The sequence below is a fragment of the Semicossyphus pulcher genome, unplaced genomic scaffold, assembly GCF_022749685.1.
Source record: "Semicossyphus pulcher isolate SPU_LCO1_2020_fin unplaced genomic scaffold, fSemPul1.0.p SCAF_3, whole genome shotgun sequence".
NCBI lineage: Eukaryota > Metazoa > Chordata > Actinopteri > Labriformes > Labridae > Semicossyphus > Semicossyphus pulcher.
In genome coordinates this window covers 9,058,705-9,074,420 of record NW_027211704.1, presented here as the reverse complement: position 1 = coordinate 9,074,420, position 15,716 = coordinate 9,058,705, and the positions used below count along the sequence as shown (strand labels likewise).

Sequence of the window (15,716 nt, the reverse complement as noted above, 5' to 3'; positions counted from 1 at the left end):
TGTGCGTTACCATATGACGAGTGCAGAGTGTTTAAAAAAGGGCTGACACACTTGATGTCCCCCGACTGCTTTCATTTACAGGGTTAGGGTGTTTTATATACAATGTGTGTGAAAATCAAAATAAATTAAAATATGGTGATAAGATTAATTAAAACAAGATTAAATGTTTCCTAATCGTCGTATAATCATAAAAACATGGATGTGCTGGTTGTGTAGTTGTACATGTCTTTACCCTACATTCATGAACATCACATGTGCTTATATGTTGCAAACTTCCACTGCAGCACAGAGTCAAATATAAACCAGGGTTTTATGTTAAACTGGCACAGAAAGATACGTTATCTCCAGTCTGACCTGCTGTTGTGTAGGTTGGCAGCTTGAAGTGATTTGACACAACAACATAACGACAGAAGGTCACGTTACCCGTATTATTTAGAGCCAAGAGAACACACCTTTCCACTGCCAAATTAAGCTAAAATATGTCAGTGATTTCTTTCACACATGCTCTGCACTCCTGAAAATGTCCCGATATTGCATGTGTGAACGCAAACTTTATGCAGACTTTTTTTCCTGCCAGCCTCAAAGCAAAATGTCAGCGAGAAGTCGGGGTGAGCCGACGTGTGAACGCAGCAGGTATTAGTCAGGAACGTTCACTGCGAGCGATTGGGCAGGGCGATGATGTTTATATCATGTGACCCGTGTGATACCAGAAGAGCGACACATGACAGGATGAATTAAAACATCCAAGGTTGAAGAAGAAGGCGACAAAGATGACTTGCCGGCACTGAAATTGTTCGCCAGCTGCATACTTTTTATGTCCTGCCTCATGAGAAATGGGACATGTGTGAAAGGGAACCTCTGGAAAATGTCAGGGACAGACTGTTTTGAAACTTTCTGTTAATAGTCAGGGGTGCACGTCTGAAAGGGCTCATGTGGCACAGACGAAAACAGTCAATTCTGGCTAAATAACTGAGGAGATAAGAATTTACATACATATCTGCAAACTTGTTTATTTTTTCACTCACTGTGTGGTTGATATTTCACCAACTGTCAGATGGATGAGCATGAAATGAGGTAAGGATAAAAGGATTAAAGCCACATGTAGCCCTGTTAGCATGCTAACATTTTGGTTCATAATCAAACAGTTCCATTCATATCATCCTCAGCTGTTCACCTTACTACTAATATGCTAATGTTTAGCATGTTCACATGCTAGATTTAGATCGGGAATGTGCTACTTTATGCCTTCTAAACAAAAGAAGGGTCTAAAAGCAGCATTTTCATTGAGCATGTGTCGCATGTTGATAATAGCATTTAGCTCAAAGACCTGCCGTGCCATAGCACTCTTTAACTTGAACTCATAAACTGGGTCTATACACTCCACAATCTATATAATATCTAAAGTTTATCTGGTTTATGATCAGAGGAAAAGGAGTTTGAACAGTTGTATCTGTAAAGAGAGAAGGACCAGATAACAGGATGGGCATATAAAGTGCAGAAAAGCAGATAGCTGAAGAACAGGATCTCATTTTAAACAATGAGGGATGAATTGCATGCTTACTCTGCAGTCTGCCACACAGGGTCAAACATTAGAAAATACTATTCACCATTCATCTGAGTAAAAATCTACTTTGGTGAATAAAATCAACAAGGTCATTTGCAGTTGTTCAACGCTTCAACAGGCAGTTTGGGGATAGTAGAAAACAAAGTCAAAATCTTGTTCTGCACCTTTAAATTTTTGTTAGGAACTCATATAGAGCCTTGATGTTTTAGTGAACTCAGCGTAGTGACGACAGCAGCCGGTGCAAAACAGACTGTAGTGTGTCACTCAGCTTCTGTTCAAACTGTGATTCAAACTTTAGCAAACAGCAGCTGCAGCAGAAGAGGTTAAAGTACCAAACCCACTGACGTAAAGACACACAACTGATAACAGCACAGGGTCCACAGGGGGAGACCCTCTTTGTCGTCAGTGTAATAGATTATAGCTACGATGCCAAACATAATGGTACAAATGTGTAATATTAGCAAGAACAATATTGTAATGATAAAAGACTGATAATATTAATAATTGTAACAGTTGAAGTCAGCAGGTCAATTATTACCATTCACAGCTATGATGATGATACTGTGGGGAAGACATTATTAGTTGTTGCAGGCTGAGTTGAGCAGGTCCACAGCAGCAGGTGATCTGCAGCGTAATCCCCAGGAACCCACGAGACAAGGGAGCTCATAAAGTCCCAGGAAGATGTATGGTTAGTAACGTTAACGGGACAAGAAGATACATCGTTAATAAAATGCAATATAACATGAGTCCGTACAGAGGGAGAGAGAGAGAGAGAGACAGGAGCTCGGTGTGACCAGGCCACATGAATTACAGTAATTACTAAGAATACATGGAAAAAGACTTATATACATCTAATCAAAAATATTTATGCTATTCAAAGGACTTACATAAATTCATTGTGCTACTTTATCCACATACATTTTACTTACAAAAAGAAAAAAATACAAATTATCCTCCTTTAAAATTATTAAAATAGAAACATTTAAAGTATATATTTCATATTTGTCATATTAATAATCTTAACACTCTTATAATCTACATCCTTGTTTAGCAATATAATCTACTGTATATATTGAATAAAGTTTTTAATAAGATTATTTTTGTGTAATTGATAGTTATAGTTTTAGTGACGTGCATCAAAGAGCCTTGGTTGGAACTGAACTGGGCTGCAGCTTATCCCCATTTCACACTAAGCAACACAAAACAACAAACACTACGGATTCATCATTTGATATATTGAGTTTATATGTTTGGCTGATATTTTAGCACATAAATATAAATGTCTGATGACCCCAGTGTTTCCCGTCTTTGTCATGGCCTGAGTGGAATGTCGTGACACTGACAGGTGAGAGTTGTGTTTTTATAAATTCAGAAACAAACATTATTTTCTCTTTTTCATTAAGCCTATAAGAAGAGAGCAGCAAACACTTAACTGGGAAGTACACACACATATCAACAAGGAATGATGTCTTTGATTAGAGCGCCACCTTGTGTCTCTTTAATATAATGCAATCAAGTCATGAGTCAGAAATATAGACGGTTAAAGTTCACTTTAGCCTTAGGCTTATAAAAACGTTGCTTTGAATTGATGCAATTCTTTTAAAATGTTGTATTTTACTCGATTTTACGCATTCTATGTATTGTAATATTTAACTTATAAATATCATACAGTACTACTTCACTATAATTATATCCATCAGATAGGTTTATTGAAAGTTTAAGTTATATCTATTGATAACCAGAGGAGTCAGACACGTGCCATTTTCTTACCTGTACCAGCCGGTTTAGTGTAGCAGGCAGTATCCCAGCATGTCAGGAGACAGATTGATGTTCTGCAGTGGCTGAGGCGAGGATATGATCACCTCTCGTTTAAAAAAGCAGTAAAAATTATAATTGGCCAAATGAAAAGGTAGAAATAGACTGGTTCTACTGTTGCGTATAATGTTTTGATAAAAAATGTAAACATTAATTGAGATATTTCGTACTTGCATCAGGGGTTGTAGCTTTCATACTTAGAGTAAAATGCATAAACATGTTTCCGCCCGGTCTCGAACCGGGGACCTTTCGCGTGTTAGGCGAACGTGATAACCACTACACTACGGAAACTGACGCTTGTTTCCATGTGACGTCACGCAACTGATTTCCGGACTCTAAACATGTCTTAATCTTGGGCGTTGTGTTACATTAGCCTACGGGTGACAGCTTTTAAAATAAAGTCAGTCACAGCTGCTGTGCATTTAAGAAACGGTAAATACTGAAGCCTCAGGAACCATAAATGCGTTGACTGTTAATTAAACGCGAAAAATATGGGGTCTCCTTACCCTCACCAAACGGGTGAAACTATGAAATAGCGCCCCCCAAATCCTGCTTGTGGTCAAATATATATTACATCCGTAGTGATAAGTACTACCATAGACAATGTATGGGAAAAGTTAAGAGAATTAAGGTCTACCGTACGGAAGACAACAGTTCGATTCCCTGACGGGGAATGTTATTATTTCCATCAGCTGGTGTTAGAAGTGATCACTTTCCTGTAAATGAGCAATATAAAGGTCAGCTATTACTGGCCTGATGGGAAAGGCAAAACAATTTAACTACTGACAAATATATACATATATCTGTTTTAGTTTTAAATGTAAATTGTGATTTACTTGTTTTATAATCATGTCAGGGATTGTCTGATTAATAGTTAACATAAAGAGCATAATCATGTTTCCGCCCGGTTTCGAACCGGGGACCTTTCGCGTGTGAGGCGAACGTGATAACCACTACACTACGGAAACTTGTGAACACACCCCTGTGACGTCATATCACTCATTTCTGGACTCCGAAAATGTCTTGGGCGGGTGGGGGGGGTTAACGGATAGGTGAAGACTGAGCTGGCACCCCGGAGAGAACGGTGTTCGAATCCAGGACTACCCACACTACACATCCAAGCAGCGGCCGTGAGTATTTCACTAAAGTGTACGTGTATGATGTAAAACGGTTACATATATGCCGAAATGTGTCATGTCATGTGGAAACAATTAATCTTCTAGGATACAAATTTAAAGATAAGGGAAAAAATGCTGCTACTGATAAAAATGTAATTAAATTTTATAATACAAGCAACAATAACAACAAACTATATTTTTACTGCCAGGTTGATGCATAATTTACATCACAACGTGCTTCACATCCTTTCTAAAACTCAAAGGCAGGAACTGGAACAATTTAAAAGATTATATAAATTCGATACAGATATGACAATAGACTGCTACAGCGTTACTTATTAAAGATTTATCAAGGCAATAGGAATAAACAATAGATGTCTGTTAAATATGTATAAGCATTCAGCTTAGCATATAAATATTAATGTTTCACTGAAAGTGAAGTATTTATTGTACAGTTAAATGGTCCCTGTCAGTGTTTTACTGATATGTGTGTGTTGCTTTGCACTTTGATGTTTAAGGTTGCATAAAATGGATAAACTCAAGTGCAGTCCTTTAGTAAATGCTTTAAGTTACATTCCAGTCACAATATCAAGTAAAGACAGTATATCAGTAATGCCTTCAAGACATTTTTATTGGATACAGTAATAATGACGACACTGGTACGCTGCTGCCACTGCTGAGGACAAGTGCAGACCGCAGCGTATCATCTGCTCTGCAGAGAGGGTGATCAGCTGCAATCTGGCAGGACCCTGAGGCGTGCAGGTAATATCGAGGCTGACCCCTCTCACCCCGGACAGTCTCTTCGAGATCCTCCCCTCTGGCAAGAGGCTGCGCTCCATCAGGACCAAAAACTCCCGACTCAGGAACAGTCTCTTCCCTTCTGCTGCCAGCATCATCAACAATAAACCTCAATTCTTCCTTTGGAAGCTAAAAAAGTTTAGTTCTGACCAATAAATCACATTTTCACTGTCATCACAGTGTGTACATTTACTCTCAGCAAACTGCAAAAGGCTGCATGGAACACAAAAGACTGCTGTACAGTCACACTCAGCATGCTGACATTTGCCCTATCAGATGGAGCCCCAGCTAGCCGTCAACTACCTGCAAGCAACAGGTGACTTTGAGATTAGGAAGCAAAATGGCTTAAAACGGAGAGAAGAACAAGGAACATTTGGTTGACAAAAACTTTGCTGTGAAGAGAACAGCATTTCTGGTATTTGGAATGATTCTGATTAGTCTGATTATAAACATTAAACAAGAACAAGTTAAAAGAAACTTTTAACAGACACCAGATGTTATCATAACATCAAGTTATTCAACACATCAGTACTACATATATAACAGTGAAAATGTGTTACTGATTTGTCAGAATGAACTGATATGTATGTGTGATACACAGTAAGTATAAGAGGACTATGAGAACATGCTATACGTTGTCTCAACACAGTGGGCTCCGGCAAGCAGCTCAGGAGGGACTGACAGCGGGGCCTTCGCTGTGGCTATGGAATTAAAAAGAAAAGGAGCGTCATTTAAATTTAAAACATTCTGGGCATCCTCCTTTAAAATGACAAGTAAAACAATATAATTACCTTTCACAGGGGCAACATTTGCAGTGGGGTCACTGGCCTGAGCAGGTCTGGAAACAGTAGCAGTGGCTTTTAGCTGCTGTAAAAACAATTCTTTGTCATTGCCTTCACATATTCAAGTCTGTTCAGCTTCATTACCTGTTTTCTCTGTCACAAACTGGCATCCCTCTGAAGGACCAGAGTAAGAGTGCTGGTTCTCACAAGGCCGAGTTTCTGAGGGGGAGACTTACAATTTATACAGTTTATATTATGTAGTGTAGTCATTCTGTTATTTCAACACTGTTATTTCGGTTAACTATAACCAGCATTCTTTTTGACGAGGTTACAAAACTAGATATCAAACACCTGCAGTATTTACCCATTAAAGCACACTGAGCCCTGCCCAAATACAAGTGCATCAATATATTCACAATGAGAATGTATGCGAATGAACTGAAATGAATTTAAAAGACAAAGCACTGTATTATGGAGTAATAATGATAATGTAAACTGTTATATCAACAGTGTTATTTATGTAAACAATAATCAGCATTTCTAATCACTACAACACTGATATTTCACACGTGTGTCTTAGTGTGACACCTATTGTTCTGTATTTTATGTATTAGTATGTTTGTCATAGCAATTCAATTCCATCATACATGCAGGCTATAAAACAGGAATATGCTGCAGTATTTATTGACTGAAAAAGGCACAAAGCTTCAATCATGACATGAATTTGAAAGACAAAACACAGTGAAAGAGACAAAGAAAGGAGGATTTCGGATCACTATCAACAGGAGAGAAATAAAAAAACCTGATTGACAGCTCTTCCAGATGTGCTTGATAAAAAACATAGCTTACAGTGCTGTTAAGGCTGACATACTGTAAAAACAACGTTATCGTTACCTATCTTTAATGTACCAGCCTGCTACCTTAGCTAACACAACACACAGTACGAACCTGTCCATACGACTTAATTCAAACTGTCATTAAGACGGTTTCTCAACATAACATTGGATTTTTAATGAACTTATTAAAGTGACGGACTTACTTTTGATTGAATTGAATTCTTGACAGAGTCGAGATATTTCGCTGTACGAAGGAAATAACTAACTATTATGTTAACCTCTGCTGTCAATGCTGCCCTTAATGTCAATCAAACGTGAAAAAACGGGGTCTCCTTACCCTTACCAAAGGGGTGAAACAGCGCCCCCCAAATCCTGCTTGTGGTCAAAAATATATTACATCCGTAGTGATAAGTACTACCATAGAGAATGTATGGGAAAAGTTAAGAGAATTAAGGACTACTGTGCGGAAGACAGCTCTTCGATTCCCCGACGGGAAGTGTTATATTTTCCATTAGCTGTGGTGAGAAGTGATCACTTTCCTGTGAACGAGCAATATAAAGGTTGGCTATTACTGGCCTGATGGGAAAGGCAAAACAATTCAACTACTGAGAAACAAGTATGTGCGTCTGTTTTAATTTTAAATGTAAATTTTGATTAACTTGTTTTATACTTCTGTCAGGGTTAGGGTTAACATAAAGAGCATAAACATGTTTCCGCCCGGTTTCGAACCGGGGACCTTTCGCGTGTGAGGCGAACGTGATAACCACTACACTACGGAAACTGGTGTTCATTATATCGTGACGTCACAGGAGTTTTTCTGGACTCAGAAAATGTTTTTTTTGGGGGTGTAGGACGATGTGTTATTTTGTGATACAAAAAGTATCATACAGATGACAGCTTTTAAATTTAAGTCAGTCACAGCTACTGTACATTTAAGAAACAGTAAATACTGAAGCCTCAGGAACCATAAATACGTAGTTTATTAGAGGTTGTCTTTAATCTTGACTCTTACAATTTGTCAATAAAGGTTTATTCAATTCGAGTGCGGTTCCTCATGTATTCAGATTAAAAGGTCTGCAACAAAACAAGAAGGCTTCATATATTATTCTCTGAGAGGGACAAAGGTAGCCTACTACAGCAGGGGTAAGGAAATTATATTTTTTATTATTCTGTATTGATCTTCAGTTTTCGGTGGAAGCTAAACGTAAAAATATGTTTTAGTTTAGCCTGAGAGCTGTGAACGTTTTAATTGATTGTTTTGTCCCTCCGGTTTGTTACAGCATCAACACTTTATATTCAATCTCATGAATCTATTTCAATGCATTGTTTATTTTTGCAAGGAAATTTATATAAACTACATGTAACAACACAATACATAAAGGACTGTTAATTAAAATATGGACTTTTTATAGCCTATTTTACTCATTATATATTGATAAAGCTTATAAGTCCCAGGAAAGCCAAACAGAGTACAGAGACCTTATTGTATAATGGGTTAGGTAACTATTCGTATGTGTTGCCATCGTTCCTGCAAAAACCCCGATTAGTTCTATAGCTTCATTGTAAACTCCTAAGCACAATTTGCATGTGACAAACCCTGTAGTCATCCTTCCTCGTTAGTATAGTGGACAGTATCTCCGCCTGTCACGCGGAAGACCGGGGTTCGATTCCCCGACGGGGAGTATTATTTTTTTTCCATTTGCTGTGTTGAGAAGTGATTACTTTCCGCTGTTGCCGATGCTGCGCTGACTGTTAATCAAACGTGAAAAATATGGGGTGTCCTTACCCTTACCAAACGGGTGAAACGGCGCCCCCCAAATCCTGCTTGTGGTCAAAAATATATTACATCCGTAGTGATAAGTACTACCATAGAGAATGTATGGGAAAAGTTAAGAGAATTAAGGTCTACTGTGCGGAAGACAGCTCTTCGATTCCCCGACGGGGAGTGTTATATTTTCCATTAGCTGTGGTGAGAAGTGATCTCTTTCCAGTGAACGAGCAATATAAAGGTTGGCTATTACTGGCCTGATGGGAAAGGCAATACAATTTAACTACTGACAAATAAATATGTGCGTCTGTTTTAATTTTAAATGCAAATTGTGATTTACTTGTGTTATACTTGTGTCAGGGATTGTCTCATTAATAGTTAACATAAAGAGCATAAACATGTTTCCGCCCGGTTTCGAACCGGGGACCTTTCGCGTGTGAGGCGAACGTGATAACCACTACACTACGGAAACTGGTGATTACAATAACATGACGTCATACTACTTATTTCTGGACTATAGATGACAGCTTTTAAATTTAAGTCAGTCACAGCTGCTGAAGATTTAAAAAACGATAAATACTGAAGCATCAGGAACCACAAATAAGTAGTTTATTAGAGGTTGTTTTTAATCTTGACTCTTACAATTTGTCAATAAAGGTTTATTAAATTCGAGTGCGGGTCCTCATGTATTCAGATTACAACAACTGCAACTAAACAAGAAGGCTTCATATATTATTCTCTGAGAGGGACAAAGGTAGCCTACTATAGCAGGGGTAAGGAAATTATGTTTTTTATAATTCTGTTTTGATCTTCAGTTTTCGGTGGAAGCTAAACGTAAAAATATGTTTTAGTTTAGCCTGAGAGCTGTGAACGTTTTTATTGATTGTTTTGTCCCTCTGGTTTGTTACAGTATCAACACTTTATATTCAGTCTTATGAATCTATTTCAATGCATTGTATATTTTTGCAAGGAAAGTTATATTAACTACATATAACAACACAATACATAAAGGACTATTCATTAGAATATGGACTTTTTATAGCCTATTTTAGTCATGATATTGATCAAGATAATTAGTCCCAGGAAAGCCAAACAAACAGAGTACAGAAACTTAATTGTATAATGGGTTAGGTAACTATTCGTATGTGTTGCCATCGTTCGTATGAAGGACAAAAAATGACATAAGCATAAATAAATAAATAAATAAGTAAATAGATAGATAAATGAATAAATGTAAAAATAATTAGATTAATACTTAAACCAAAGCCAAAATAAATACATTTTGGTCATGAAATAGGCTATTTATATATTTTTATATTTATTTATTTATTTATTTCTACATTTATTTATTTATTTACTTCTACATTTATTTATTTATTTCTACATTTCCATATTTATTTATTTACTTATTTCTACATTTCCGCATTTATTTATGTATTTATTATTTCTACATTTATGAATTTCTATATTTCCACATCATTTATTTCTGTGTCCCTGTCCGACGAGGAAAAGGAAATATGTAAATTGAGTGGGTGGTCCTTAGTCACTCTGAATTGGGATTGGTTATATCGGTGTGATTGGATCTACTACTACTGCCTTGACTTGAACTTTGCCTTAATACCTTGAGCCCGCTGCGCCACAAGCCGCTTAGCTAACCAAAAGTTGTCGAGCTTGTTTCACGTAGTCATGGAAACCTTTACTCGAGCCATTGCCAATGATCTAAGATCTTTGGCGAATGATTTTGAGAACAACGCACCCAATGACTACCTTCAGTTTCGTCTGGAAAGATTATTGGAGGATTTAGTTCAGCTCAACGCTGACATGGATTATGAGGTTGACTTAGTAGTGCTAGATAGCCTTCAAGAAGTCGCCCACCAGCTTCACGTCCTGTCGGAGACGGAGGAAGCGACGATAGGACGTCCATCGTACCTTCTACCTCCAGATATAATTAAAGTTCACCTCCTTATGGGGCACACGGCTGGAGACATTGCGCGGTTGTTCGGAGTGTGCGAGAGAACAATTCGTCGGAGGATGGGGCAGTATGGGATAAGGTAATAATCATAATTCTGCCTAGTCCTTTAGTCTTAAGCAGGCTGCAGAAGTTTGAAGTCACCTTTAGAGATATGCATGTGGCGCAGGGATAGGGACAAAATTAAGACTATTGAGAGGCTGAGGGAGGCTATATCCTTGCCGAAGCCAGCTACTGATCTGTTCAATGATAAGCCAAGCGCTGGTAACTGAGAGCCCGGCGGTTGTAGATGAGCAGCCGCCTATTCATTCGACCAGGGTCATGCTTCTAACAGTACAACCCTTTGGATCGGCTGTCAAGGCTGGTTATTAGCTTCCGAGGCTGTCGACTAGCACGCCGAAGCTAGCTACATTAGCCATTGATTTCGATGGTCATTTTCTTCTGTTGTATTTTAGTGGCGTCCTCCACCAAATGGAGGGGTGCGGTGGGGGTGTTGTGGTAATTTTTGGACTTTTCGACCACAGTGTCTGCTGTCGCCTGCTGACTGTGACAGCAACAGAGATGGTAAAGATGTTAGACAGCTGCCTCCATTTATCAGGCAAAAATGTCAGCTATCTCTGGTTTCAATTTTAATTGCAGCTAAGCTAATGAAAAAACAACTGGCCTGTTGTGATCACTGTGTTTTGTTTGTACTGTTGTCGTATTTGTGTAATGTTAACCATATGGTTTTCTTTATGATCAGAGTCCACGATCTATTAACGCCATTGGAGGACAAGGATCTGGATGAAACTGTCACCCAAATTCTTCAGCACCATCCCAACTGTGGGTACAAAATGATGGCTGGGCACCTGCATGCAAAAGGCATTCGCATACAGAGTAAGTGATTGGAGTCATACCCATTCATCTGATTGGGAAGGTCAGAGAGAGAGAGTCAGAGAGAGTGAGAGAGAGAGAGAGAAACAGCTGACCCATGCATGTAGTTTAGACTCTAGTTGGAAGTACTACAGGAGAAAACTTTAGGATTATTGTGCATCAAAAATTACCTGTGTGCTTGATGAAAGGTTTCTGTACTGATTTCATTAACCTGACCATAGACCATAACCTATATGGATTTCATAGACTAAAACATACAAAAACTTTGTGGAATAAAACTAGACTACAACTAACGATAATTCAAATGAATAAAATGTGACTCACTAAACTAATATGCATTTTAGTCAAAAGACTAAGACATAAATTAAATTAAAATTGGTTGCCAAAATGAACACTGCTTAGAATGTGGGGAGAAAAGATGCTTCATTTACTGCCAGGCTACATTTTAGGAGAGGGTCAACTTGTTTTTGAGTAAACCTAATTTTGTGTCCCTTTTTGCATATTATAGGACAGCGTGTGCAGGAATCAATGCGTCGCATGGATCCCCATGGAGTTTTGATGCGCACCCTCCAGCTTAACCCTCGAAGGCGCAGGAGGTACTCTGTACCAGCGCCTAACAGTTTGTGGCACATTGATGGCAATCATAAATTGATAAGGTAGGCTATCTGAAGAATAGTAACAACTTCAACGAGTTTTACAAAATATCATAGAAACCTCAGCACAGTAAATAATATGTTGAAAACGAGATAGATAGCTAACTACTTTAATTCAAAACACTTTACAGAACCATACATTGAATCCAGTTTGAATCCTGGAAATGTCTTGATGGAAAAGGGGTAAGAGATCCATGGTACATGTAGTGGTTGCTCTTAATATATGTCCATACATAAATATTTCAGATGGCGTTTCGTTGTGCATGGTGGTGTTGACGGTTTTAGTCGTCTCATTGTGTACCTGCATGCCGCCACCAACAACCGTGCAGCAACAGTCTTGAGAAGCTTTCTAGAAGCTGTGGATGTCTACGGTGTGCCATCTCGTGTGAGGTCAGATAAAGGAGGGGAAAATGTTGCTGTTGCACGCTACATGGTGACTAACAGAGGACTTAACAGGAGTTCCCATATTGCTGGCAGGAGTGTCCATAATCAAAGGTAACATTTGTAACCCAGATGCCTCCTTTTCTTTTGTACTCAAAATGCATTTTTAAACAGATCTGTGGATTATGTCCATCATTGGTTACTGTTAGGTTGTTTTCACACCAGTAATTTGGAATGACGTAATGATAAACAGTCTTACTTTTTTCAATCAGAATAGAGAGACTCTGGAGAGACGTTTACGTGGGAGTGCTTGATCTGTTCTACACAATCTTCACAAACCTTGAGAGAGAGGGCTTTCTCAATCCTGACAGCGAAGTTCACCTGTATGCTCTACACTGGTGCTTTCTGCCTCACATCCAGAAACACCTTGAGGTTTTCCAGCATGGCTGGAACTGCCACCGGCTGAGCACTGAGGGAAATCGGTCCCCACTTCAACTGTGGACTCGCCATGAGCGTGAGGCACCGCAAGACCCCATGCAGGTTTGAATTTTTTTGTATGACTGTCCTACATAATAGTCAACATCCTAACCACCTTATCTAATATTATACAAGTGTTTCAATTGTTAATGCAGGGACAGACCACTCCAAAGTTCTGTTCTGCACGGCTGCATCTGTAGAATAATGTTTACATAAGTCTCATTTGTTAAATAATATTTCAAAGTGTTTTAATTCACTTTTTTACATTCTTTTAGTAAATGTCAGGTTGCACAACCAACTATATTTATTATTTCCTAGTATTTATTCGACCTAAAATCTTTAGTAAGTAACCCCGAGTTTCTACGGTGGCTAACACATTATTTTGTGGTTATGTTTTGTATTTACATTTCAAAATTAATTTTTAAAATAGGTTTATTTGAAATGTTTTGAACATAAGATGAAGTGTTTTGAAGTTATCGATAAAGTACCATTTTAAATAGTTTAAATAGAGGTTTGAGATTGCAAAACATAAAAGAAAACATATTATTTCAATACACTGAAAATATACTCAGAAAATAGGTTTTAGAGAATAAAGTGATGCACGTCATGAATCGAATATTGTAAGAGGAAATAAGGCACTCAGCCACACTTATGTCAATGACCAAACTACTAAAGTAGTTTGATATCCAGTAACTAAATGGAGCTTTAAAATTGTTGCTACAATGTTGAATTGAGAATTTGATACGTTCAACCAGTTATTTTAAAACTAGGTTTTATTAAGTTACCAGTTACACAGTTTGAGGACGGCTTTCATGTCTTTAGATAATGAATACAATCACTGATTCTGGTAGAACAGACCCTGTAACTGTATCTCCTGTAATTACAGGTTGACATAGAGTATGGAGTTGACTGGCCTGGACCATGTGGTCATCGACATCCAGATGTTGTTGTCCCTGAAGTTGAACTGCAGCGCTCGCTGACTGAGCAGGAAGTAGAAAGTCTACCAGAGCCTGACGGTCCTCTGTCCAATGTGTTGGATGTCTACATACAAACTGTGAGCCTGTTGTCAGAAATGCTCCAGTAAATTCCAAATTCACAAGGTTCAAGCTAAATGGAGAAGCAAGGGGTAGTGAGTTTGCTATACATTTAACGATTATAAATGAGATTTGTATTTTTTGTACTTGTATAACAAACATAATGAAATTTACATTTGACAAATGGTAAGGGCAGGACATCAAGTGTTTTTATGTATTTTATTATCAACAGTCTTCATATAAAATACCTTCTGTAATGTACAACATGCTCACGAACATCTAGAAGGTTAAAACATGTTTAATTCTTATGGTTATCTAACATTCATAAACCACAATAACTGTCCTGTTGTAAAGATTTCTTGTTCTAAAACATTTAGCTGAAATGTAAATAAAGAGACATTCTGCGAATCAGGCAGCACAACAATCTGCTTTTCTACCCTCTTTCAGAAGAAGATAAAAGAACAAGAACTCAGGGTGTCTCACTTTAAACAATGGACTCTTTTTCAATGGAGTTCTTTTGAATTCAAAGTCAATGCAGGAAAAGTACAGGTGTACATGATAATGCTGACATTGGCTGCATTTCATCAGTTGTCCCAATAAGAAATAACAGTGACCCAGCAGGCGCAGTACCCGAGTGCTGAACTATTGTCTAAATGGAATGCATCCATTATTAATGTTATTAATTACACTTGGGTTTTTCCTTTTTTGACAAGGGTTGCACACTGACAGAACTATGTGCTACTTTTGGTCTCACTCAAATGATTTTTAACTGAACTAGTTGCATTTTTTCCCCAGGAACGATAACAGTTTTTAAATAGCCAAAGGCAAAACATTTTCTACAGTTATGATATGCTGAACTGGGGGACAGTAACACATGCACACTCCTTAGACCAATCCAAAACCAGTATCAACACTCCAGATAGCAGCAAGGATGTCTCTTTCGAAGATATTATAGTCTTTGCAATGTGCTGGGAGTTTAAGGAGATGAAAGCAGGTGGATGACCCAGGGAAGCTGCTCTCCACCACTTCAACATCCAACTGTCTGGGAAGTACATCCCAGCCCACCCAAAACCGCACAAGTTTCCCAAGTAGGTTTGGTGAGGCTACCACAGGAGAGAAGAAAGTACATGTTTATGTTATTAATTTGTAAAATCAGTACAATATAAAACAGACCTCCAGTTAAACAACCTGGGAGGACTCTTACATTAATTACACATCTACTTACCATTCTCAATGAACGTGCGAAGGTATCCTGTGATCCTACATGCATCTTCCAAAGATACATCACTCTCTTCCTCTTGGTCCTGTGAAGGCCAGTTTATCTTTTCCAAGACCATCTGACAAAATAATTTTTAATCATTTATCACCTGCTTTTTCAAACAGCCAAGAAAGTACAATAAAAATGCCATACAGATAAATATAAGACATAGTTGACACACTGATAAAAGCTTATAATAAATATAAATTATTATAAGGATTTTGGATTAATTTCCCTTCAGGTCTCTCCCAAGTATAGGGTTGCAACTAACAATAAGTTTCATTAAACAATAATCTAATAAATATTTTTAAAGCTCTAATCTTAATTTGTCTATGAAATGTCAGAAACAATTTTAAAAGTTACAGTTAAAGTATAGTCGAAATTGAAGTC

General features: G+C 37.9%; 5 non-coding genes across 5 annotated transcripts; 1 reads left to right on the top strand and 4 right to left on the bottom strand.

Moving 5' to 3' along the window:
* Positions 1–3,597: 3,597 nt before the first annotated feature.
* trnav-aac (transfer RNA valine (anticodon AAC)) lies at positions 3,598–3,670 on the bottom strand. The gene has a single exon. It is a non-coding gene; the product is annotated as a tRNA-Val (tRNA).
* A 604-nt stretch (positions 3,671–4,274) lies between these two features.
* On the bottom strand, positions 4,275–4,347 carry trnav-cac (transfer RNA valine (anticodon CAC)). Its single transcript has one exon. It is a non-coding gene; the product is annotated as a tRNA-Val (tRNA).
* Positions 4,348–7,621: 3,274 nt separating this feature from the next.
* Positions 7,622–7,694, bottom strand: trnav-cac (transfer RNA valine (anticodon CAC)). The gene has a single exon. It is a non-coding gene; the product is annotated as a tRNA-Val (tRNA).
* Positions 7,695–8,523: 829 nt separating this feature from the next.
* Positions 8,524–8,595, top strand: trnad-guc (transfer RNA aspartic acid (anticodon GUC)). Its single transcript has one exon. It is a non-coding gene; the product is annotated as a tRNA-Asp (tRNA).
* Positions 8,596–9,080: 485 nt separating this feature from the next.
* Positions 9,081–9,153, bottom strand: trnav-cac (transfer RNA valine (anticodon CAC)). Its single transcript has one exon. It is a non-coding gene; the product is annotated as a tRNA-Val (tRNA).
* Between the last annotated feature and the right edge of the window lie 6,563 nt (positions 9,154–15,716).